We start from the raw sequence: 10,004 nt of genomic DNA, 5'->3' as shown, positions 1-10,004 counted from the left end.
TTATTTGTAATAGCCAGAACTTGGAAGCAACATAGATGCCCCTCAACCAAAGAGAGGATAGAGAAAATGTGGTACATTTAGACAATGGAGTACTATTCAGCAGACAAAAACAATGGAATCCTGAAATTTGTAGTCAAATGTATGGCAATAGAAGAAACCATCTTGAGTGAGGTAACTCAGTCACAAAAAGAGAAACATGGCATACACTCTCTCATATATGGATTTAGACATATATCTGAGGAGTGCCAACCTACAATCCCATGGCCAGTGAGTCTGGAAAACAGAATCTTCATTCAATGGCTGATAGAAGCAGAGGCAGATTCCCACAGATAACCACTTAGCTGAACTCAAGGAATCCAGTGACAGAGATGGAGGACTGATGAGCAAAGAGGTTAAGACTGGGCTTTTTTAAACCCCAGAAACAGACAACCCCGACAAGGGTTAGTTCTTGAATCCCAGACTGATACCTGGGAATCCAACATGGGACTGATTAAGAACCCCTGAATGTGGCTGTCAGTTAGTTGGTCTAGGTAGTATATTGAGCCTTGGGTAGTTGATCTGTATTCATCCAGGTTATGCAAGTGGACCATGGGCTCCCATCCAACAATGAGAGTTGCAATCTCACCCTGGACTCTTGGGGGATGGTCTAGGCCCTTCCCTGGTTGGAAAGACAGCCTGTGGTCACCCCAATGGAAGGTCTCAACCTCCCTGGGAAAATGACTGTTTATTGAGGGGTTGGGTGGAGTTTGTGGGAGGAGGGGAGGTAAAGGGAGAGTGACCTGGAATTGACATGTGAAGCAACCTTGTTTCTAATTTAAATTTAAAAATAAATATATGTATATGAAAAAGAAATGAAAACCTTATACAAATAGAGGAGGAAATAGTCTAGACAGACCCATAGAAACAATTTCTTTCTTTATTTAAAACAAGTTGGTGACTACAGGAATTTTCTGTGTAGAAATCTCTTCTAGGTGCCTTCTGACAGATGTTCCAAATGCAGGAGTCCTCAGTTTAGACCTCTACTTTGGAAAATTTGGAAGCACCCATGGCCTTCACCTGACTCTGTAGTTTCAAAGTACTTATCTCAGAGAGAAAGCTAATCACACCAAAGAGTGACATGGTGGTTGTTATGATCCCCAATGGGAACACAGCAGTATAATGCTTGATTATCAAGGCTTCCTTTTTAACTGGAAAGTCAGGTGGAAAGTCAAGAGTGGTTTGACCATAATGATCTACAAGGTGGTTCCAGCTCACAGAAACAAATGTGAAGAGGCTGCTCACACACAAAACTAAGGTAGAGACCTTGTAGCAATATATCTCCATCTCCACAAGGGGGTCTTTCATGCAGCTGATCTTAATGGCCATTGCAGTGAAAACCAGAACTACAGGCTTCATCAAAATAGCCCATACTAAGAGATTCGCTGCATACTGAAATTCGGGTGACATGGTCCAGGTGGAATTGATAGGAGTGTGAACCAGACATCTTGATTACAGTCCCTGAGACATTAAACTCTTGAAGGTAATGAGCTTCCCAGAGTCCAAATGACACAAACTTCACAGCATTGTCATCAAATTCCCACAGGCGCCAGTATGGGTAGCTTGCAATGACTATGTCAAACATGAAAGCAGATATGCAGCTAAGGAGGCCATTCAGCTTTAAGATGCAGTCCTTATCATTGAGCAATCTGAAGAAGATATTGAACAAATATATAAGTAAGCCAGGATCACAATGGAAGTTAGAAAACAAAATTGTTCATGTTTAACAGAGCATGTAGCACTCATGACTTGTCCCTGCTGTCATAGAGTCGTATTTTATTAGTATCTCCATGTATTAAGCTTCACAATACTACAAGAAACAGTATAAGAAACACTACATTCCATGTCTCTAGGAGCAGTTCCCTCTCTAAGACATATTTATTAGCATTTTTACTGTAGGTATCAAATACTGAAATGGGCATACTTGTTAACTAAGAATTTTAATGCTTGGACTTCACAGTGAAAAAAGATTTTGCAATATTTCATTAAGGTGATGCTTGTTTCCACTGTGTTTTCAATGCAAAAATATAATAAATATCTTAAAGGAGAGGTATAAGCAGAACAATGCACAAATACAATTTCTAAATTATGGAAGTGGACAGCTAAATGTTTATTGCAAATTGATGTTGGCTAAACAAATAAACACAATGAAAAATATACCAAAGATTACTCCCATTCATGTCTAACTCCCATACTTGTGTACACACACACACACACACACACACACACACACACACACACACACACACTCACATGCAGATGTTCACAGGATCGTATGAACTATATCATCTTGTCAGTATTCCTTCCTTGGAGCTGCCTATTACTCCACAGTGTCTGTGTAGTATGCATTTAACTTAGAGTTGACAGTTTCTATACACCTTGGGAAGTTATATCAGCAAAATGGGTTTTCAATTGATGGTGAATTGACTGACACCCTGCCCACACCCTCTCTCTGTCAAAGCAGATTTGAGGTAGTGGACTGAAGGAGCATTGCCTTTTGAAGCAGAAATGGAATTAGGGCTGAGAATTCAGTTGTTACGGACAAATGAGCTAAACTGTGATCTGATTCTACCCCTGTCTGTTTTCAAAGGAGGAGATTCATGTATTTAGAGAGATCCAATCAAAAACCCTCAGGGTAACACAATTTTAATTTTTACCTTTGAATGGTGCTGGTGGTGAGGAGATCCATTTGTAAGATGCCGAGATCATATATATCTTCCAAATATCATGAAGTGCTACAAAAAGGGAGTCACATAAGAGGTGACCTTCGGTAAAAAAAGAGAAGTGCTGTTGAACATATACTTCAGCCTACAATAGTGTCTCACTGACAAACCCCTGACTCACAATAACCTATCATATCCTCTCTTCTCATTGCTTCATTGGTGTCTCTTTTATACACTTCAGGATATTGTCCCATCTGATATTTCGATCCCTCCAATGATATCCACACAATATTTCGGATAGATTGCACACAGCACAGAGAATGTAATTCGCATGCTCAACTTCAAGTATCAATACAGACATAAATGTCATTGCAGGCTCCACAGCCTTCATAGAAACCCAGAGACTCCCAGCACTTATGATATTCAGCAGGATTTATTCACACAGAAATCATGTCAAAAGTAGCGGGATCATATGTCAGTGGTTTCTTTGGCCCTCTTTGTCCTGTGAAATTGAATGAGTTAATAAAAACTGCATAGAAAACATAAAATACTTGCCTCTCTCTCTTCTATGAAGTCCTAATGTTAGTGACTGCCAAGGATAAGGTAAGTGACTCTAGAAATTCTCATGTTTCCATGGCCACTAGAGATGAATGGGAGATTATGAACAGTGAACCAGTGTCATGACATGTAGTCTTAAAGTACCAGAGCAGATAATGCCACTCTTATATGTCAAAGTTTAAATGAGTAATTAATTGATTTAATTTTAATTTAAAAATTACTCATAAAGTACAATTGGATCAGAATATACACTATAATTTGATCATTATTTGCACTTTTGTCATCTTTTTCAAGGTCATTCTCCAGCTACATACTAACCCAACTGCATGGGAATTTGTTTATGGTCTGGATAAGTCCCATACTGGCCTCATAGCCATCAGTCTGGGGTCCATGATCTCCCCCTTGTTATGGTTAGCTGTTTTTGTGGGTTTCACCAGTCTGGTATTGGCCCCTTTGCTTATCATTCCTTCCTATCGGCAGCTGGATTCCAGGAGTTCAGTTCAGTGCTTACTTGTGGGTGTCTGTCTCTGCTTCCATGAGCACTGGATGAAAGTTTATGGTTTGGCTTTTTGTGAAGGGGTATCTCACTCAGAATAGTTTTTCTAGTGTCTTCTATTTGCCTGCAAATTTCAACTTTCCATTGTTTTTTCCCATTGACTAGAACTAAATTGTATAAATGTACCACAATTTCTCTATCCACTCTTCTGTTGAGGGGCATCTAGGTTGCTTCCAGGTTATGCCTATTACAAATATAGCTGCAATGAACATAGTGGAACAGATGTTCTTTTTATATGAATGAGCATCTTTGGGTGTAGGCCTAAGAGTGGAATTGATGCATCTTGTAGTAGACTGATTCCCATTTTCCTGATTAATCTCCATACTGATTTTCAAAGCGAATGTATAAGTTGGCACTATTATGGACAATGGAGGATTTTTCCCCTTTCTCCAAATCCTCACATTGGTGTTTTTTATTTTAGCCGTTCATACAGGAGTAAGGTGATATCTCAGAGTTGTTTTGTCTTGAATTTCCCTAATGGCCAAGGATGTCGAGCACTTCTGATGTGTCTCACAGCCATTTTACACCCCCATGTTGATAATTCTCTATTTAGTTCTGTACCCCACTTTTTAATTGCATCCTTTGTGTTTCAGGGACTTGCTTTTTGAGTTTATTTTTCCTGTTTCCCTGTTTATTTTAAGTCATGCTTTTCATTTTCACTTCATTCACTTAAAGCACCCTTCATTCAATCTCCACATTGTTGAGTAAATACTTGGGATTTCTCTCCTGCTTCTTTCAAGCACTGCTGTTCTGAGGCCTGGAAGGATACATGGTATTATTTCAACTATTGTTTTTTTAAGTGCTTTGTAGAGGGAGCCATTATAAGTTGGAGGAGAGATCTGGCACTAGTGAGATCTTCAAGATCTACTAGAATGAAACCAACTGGAATTAAGGCTACCTTAAATGCCCTCCCATGATGGTTTGAATGATGACTGCCTTATATGTCATCCTAGAACTCTCATCCAGTGGCTGATCGAGACAGAGGCAGATACCCACAGCTGTGAACCAATTTGAAAACCTGGAACCCGCTTGCAAAGAGGAGTGATCACCAAGGGAATCGGGATCAGGTTGGCAAGGCCCTCAGGTACAGCTGACCTAAACAAGGGGCATCACGTGGACCCCAGAATGATGAGTGGGGTTCCATCATTGGACTGATCCAGACATTCTCCCAACAAACCTGGATGACAGGGAGAAGGCATTGGCAACTTGTGGGACCTTGGAGACAGGAGCAGTACTTATTCCTGGCATACAGAGGGAATCTGGGAGCCCATGCCACGTGGAGTGATGCTTTCTCATCCTGAATAAATGGGGAAGAGCCTGGGCCAATCCCAGAACGATATGAGGGACTCTTCAAATCCCTCATGGAGGCCCGTGCCCTACCTGAGGAATGGAGGGGGAATGAAGTGGGGGCGAGGGTTTGGGAGGATTTGGAGGTGGGGGAGGAGGTAAGGGAGAGGGAACTGAAAGTGACATGCATAAAAAGTTAAATAAAAAGTATGGTAAAAAGGAAGCAGCATGGTGACTTCACATCTACTGGGCAGACCTTATCGTTTAATGAAGGATTTCTGTACCTCTGTAACCTGTCAAATATATATAAAATATGAGTCCAAAAAAGAAGAGAAATCACAATTTCCAATTCCTAAAGAAGAGATTTATTGTAAACACTTACTAAGCTTGAAAGAATATCTTTTTTAGTAGACATAATTGTTGGAATTGCAAAAAAGGCATACAATGTTACTGTAGAAAATTTGTGAAAGAATTGATATTGCCTTATATGATAATGTTACTAAAATTTCAAATTTTCTAAGGGGCACATTAATAAAGAAAATCTGCTACAAAAATTGGCACACACACAAACAGGAGGCTAGTTTAATTAACTGTTTCTTTTTTCTTTTTTTTTAATTTTTAAATTTAAATTAGAAACGAGGTTGCTTCACATATCAATCCCAGGTCTCTCTCCCTTTTACTCTCCTCCTCCCACGACCTCCCTCCAAACACCCAGAACCCCCTCTTTTCCCTGGGAGGGTTAGGCCCTACATGGGGTGTCCATAGTCTGTCGTTTCATCCAGAGCACGACCTAGACCCTCCCTAAGTTCCAGGATGAGAGTGCATCTCTCATTGAGGGATGGGCACCCAAAATCCATTTGGATGCGAAGGATAAATATTGATATACTTACCAAGGCCAAATAGATTGCCTAGGCCTTCTCACTGACGCTAACATTCAGGGGTCGTGTTCATTCCAATGCTGGATTCCCAGACATCAGTCTGGGATTCGGGAGGTAACCCTTGTCAGGACAGCTGTTTCTGGGGGTAAAACCAACCCAGTCTTAAATCCTTTGGTCATGAGTCCTCACTCTCTGTCACTGGATTTATTGAGTTCAGCTCAGTGCTTAGCCATGGGAGTCTGCCTCTGCTTCCATCAGTCATTGAATGAAGGTTCTGTTTCCCAGGCTCTCTGGCCATGGGATTGTAGGCTGGAATTCCCCAGATCTATGTTTAAAACCCATATATGAGAGAGTACATGCCATGTTTCTCTTTTTGTGACTGGGTTACCTGACTCAGGATGATTTCTTCTTGTACCATCCATTTGCCTGCAACTTTCAGGATTCCATTGTTTTTTTCTGCTGAATAGTACTCCATTGTGTAAATGTACCACATTTTCTCCATCCACACTTCGTTTTAGGGGCATCCAGGTTGGTTCCAAGTTCTGGCTATTACGAGTGTTCTCAGGAATCTCCATACTGATTTCCAAAGAGGCTGTACAAGTTGGCACTCTCCCCAGCAGTGGAGTAGTGTTCCCTTTTCTCCACAACCTCTCCAGCAAAAACTGTCTTTGGTGTTTTTTATTTTAGCCATTCTGACAGGAGTAAGATGATATCTCAGAATTGTTTTGATTTGCATTTCCCTGATGGCTAGGGATGTTGAGCAAATTCTCAAGTGCCTCTCAGCCATTTTAGACTCCTCTATTGAAAATTCTCTACACACTTCTGTAACCCACATTTTAATTGGATCCTTTGGTGTTTTAGTAACTTGCTTCTAGAGTTCTTTGTAAATTTTGGTGATCAGTTCTCTGTCAGATGTGGGGTTAGAGAATGTCATTTCCCATTCTGTGGGCTGCCTTTTTTGTCTTGTTGACTGTGTCCTTTGCCTTACAGAAGCTTCTCAGTTTTAGGAGGCCCCATGTATTAATTGTTGACATCAGTGTCTGTGCTACTGGTGTTATGATCAGTAAACAGTCTCCTGTACCAATTTGTTAAAGGGTACCACCCACTTACTCTTCTAAGAGGTTCGGTGTGCCTGGATTTATATTGAGGTATTTGATCCATTTGGACTTAAGTTTAGTGCATGGTGATAGACGTGGGACTATTCACATTCTTCTGCATGCCAGTATCCAGTTATGCCAGCACCGTTTGTTAAAGATGCATTCTTTTTTCCATTGTATATTTTTAGCTTCTTTGTAGAATATCAGATGTTAATACATGTGTGACTTAATTTCAGGGTGTTCAAGTCAATTCCATTGGTCTACCTGTCTGTTTTTGTGCTAATACCAAGCTGTTTTCAGGACTACAGCTCTATAATAGAGCTTGAAGTCAGGTATGATGATGTCTCCAGATGTTTCGTTGTTGAATAAGGTTGCTTTGGCTATCCTGGGTCTTTTGTTTTTCAAACAAAATTGATTATTGTTCTTTCAAGGTCTGTGATCAATTTTGCTGGTTTTTAATGGGAATTGCATTGAATCCTTAGATTCCTTATGGCAGGATTACCATTTTTACTAAATGGACAGAAACTCAATGCGATTCTGCTAAAATCTGGAAGAAGACCAGGCTGTCCACTCTCTCCATAACTTTCCAATATTGTTCTTGAAGTTCTAGCCAGTGCCATGTCACAACAAAAGGATCTCTAGGTGATAAAATACATACTCTTTAATTCAACATCTGGTATCTTGAAAGAAGATCTCCAAAAATGCATGATTAGCAGTCTGTATCCCAAGTTAAGATTGGGAAGCAGCAGTGATATAGGTAGTTTCAGAATTAATTCACCAGAGGCATCCAGATGATGATCTGTTTGCCAGAATCTAGTCAGGAAGAATAAGAGTGGCTCTTGTGGTGATATCTTGTTTATAAAGTAAAAATATAGCTCGCCTGAAGACCAGAAGCAGAGCTAGCTACTAGTTTAGCATACAGGTCTGGAGGTCTGCACAAACAGCCAAGAAATGAGGTGGTTGGGCAGAGAGTGGAATATAGATGGAAGGAGACAGGATCACCCTCTCTTTTCAATCTGAGGATTTCATAGATGTAACAGCTCTAGGGATTTGCTGATTCATTGATCATTCAGATTTCAACACATAATATTTGACTCTGTGCTTCTATTATTAAGACATAGTAGAACTAGTGCTACACCTTGGTGCCCAATGTGAGGCATGAACCCATGACCCTGAGATTATGTGTATCATGCTCTACCAACAGACATAGCCAAGAGATACTAGAAACAATGTTCTTTTTATAAGCATAATTCAAACAGAACACCTCTCACTTCAAGATTATGACAAAGTTTTGACAAAGGCAGGGATTGAACAAATTAATGTAGTTCACAAAGGGACAGTCAGGGTAACCCTTTGTCATAGGGAAATGCATTGAGGGGCCTCTCAAAAGCACCCATAGAAAATTCAGTTCAGATGTGTCCTGTAACCATGGAGAAAACTCCTCCCCAGAGCAAGTAAAGAATGCCAGTTGTAAAAGAATATACTGCTTTGGATTAGTGATAACCTATAGAAGAGAGAACAAAAAAATTCAGGAGAAATCATAAAGCAAATATTTTGGAAAATTTGTATAAGTGAACAAAAACCAAAATAAAAATACAAATAAATGGTATTGTCATTGAACGTTCTGTAGACACAGTTTCAGATGTCATAATAATTGCACTAGAATCTAGGCATTCAAATAGTCCTCCTTTGGGAGCAAATGTTCAGGTTTTAGAGATTGGAACTTCATCTCAGGCAATACAGTGTCAGATGGGTCATATATATCAGACCAGGACAGAGAAAACATTAAAGCCTTATGCGACTAAGCATAGTAAAGAATGTTTGGGGACATGATTTGTTACAACAAAGGGATACTCAGATTAACATTCCTCCTATCACAGAAACAAATCAGGTTGTACAAGAACAGGGTGCAACAGCCGCTAATCTTTCAAAGGGTCCAATGGCCTACCTGTAAAATGGTTGACAGACAAATCTGTATGGGCTAACCAATAGCTTTTAACAGTAGAGAAACTGTAGTTCTTAGAACAACTGTACAGGAGTAGCTAAATTTTCAGCATAATGAAGGAGCAACCAGTTCTTGGAATTCTCATGTCTCTTCATTAAAATAAATCAGGAAAATGGAGAGTAGAAATAAATCTAAGAGCTGTTATTTAGGTGATTCAGCCAATGAACTCTCAACAGTCTGGAATTCCTATGCCTTCCTTATTATCTAGAGGGTAGGTTTTTATAGTTACTGATTTAAAAGATTGTTTTTTCACTATACCTTTAAAAGAAAGATACACAGAAAAACTTGCCTTCACTGTGCCTACTTACAATAATTTTCAGCCTTTAAAAGAGATACAAACAAAAGGTTCTCCCACAGGGAATGTTAAGTACCCCCACACTGTGCAATATTTTGTAAGTCAACCACTGTAAATAATACATAAGCAATTTCCTGAATCTATACTTTACCATTATATAGATGATATTTTAGTAGATGACTCAAATTTAGGCACTTTAGAATGATTGTTTGAAGAAGTAAAGAAAGTTTGACTTGGTGGGGATTACAAACTGCTACTGAAAAAAACACAAAGAGGATATTCTACTAATTATTTAGCATATAACATATATGTATAGGAAATTAGACCCCAAAACGTGCAAATTCGGAGATATAGATTGCTAACTGCTAATGACTTTCAAAGATTGCTAGGAGATGTTTCTGATCTAAGGCCCACTATTGGAGTAGAAAAGAAGTGCATTGAGTAAGTAGCTCAAAATGTGAGATGGTGACAAGGACTTAAATAGTCTAAGAGAATTATCAGCTGAAACAGAGAAAGAATAGGTTTTTGTGGAAAAGAAATTACAGGATGCACATGTGGATTGTTTGGCTCTAAAGTTTTATAGGAGTTTGGTTATTTTACACGCTAAGCATTCTCCTAGAGGAATATTA

The 10,004-nt window shown here is 39.4% G+C and overlaps 1 pseudogene; it reads right to left on the bottom strand.

The window, feature by feature from the left end:
• Nucleotides 1–916: 916 nt before the first annotated feature.
• On the bottom strand, nucleotides 917–3,312 carry LOC101829773 (annotated as a pseudogene).
• Between the last annotated feature and the right edge of the window lie 6,692 nt (nucleotides 3,313–10,004).

This window comes from Mesocricetus auratus, unplaced genomic scaffold, assembly GCF_017639785.1.
Source record: "Mesocricetus auratus isolate SY011 unplaced genomic scaffold, BCM_Maur_2.0 contig_8302_pilon_obj, whole genome shotgun sequence".
Classification (NCBI taxonomy): domain Eukaryota; kingdom Metazoa; phylum Chordata; class Mammalia; order Rodentia; family Cricetidae; genus Mesocricetus; species Mesocricetus auratus.
The sequence above is the reverse complement of the archived record's forward strand: the minus strand, read 5'-3'. Positions and strand labels throughout refer to the sequence as shown.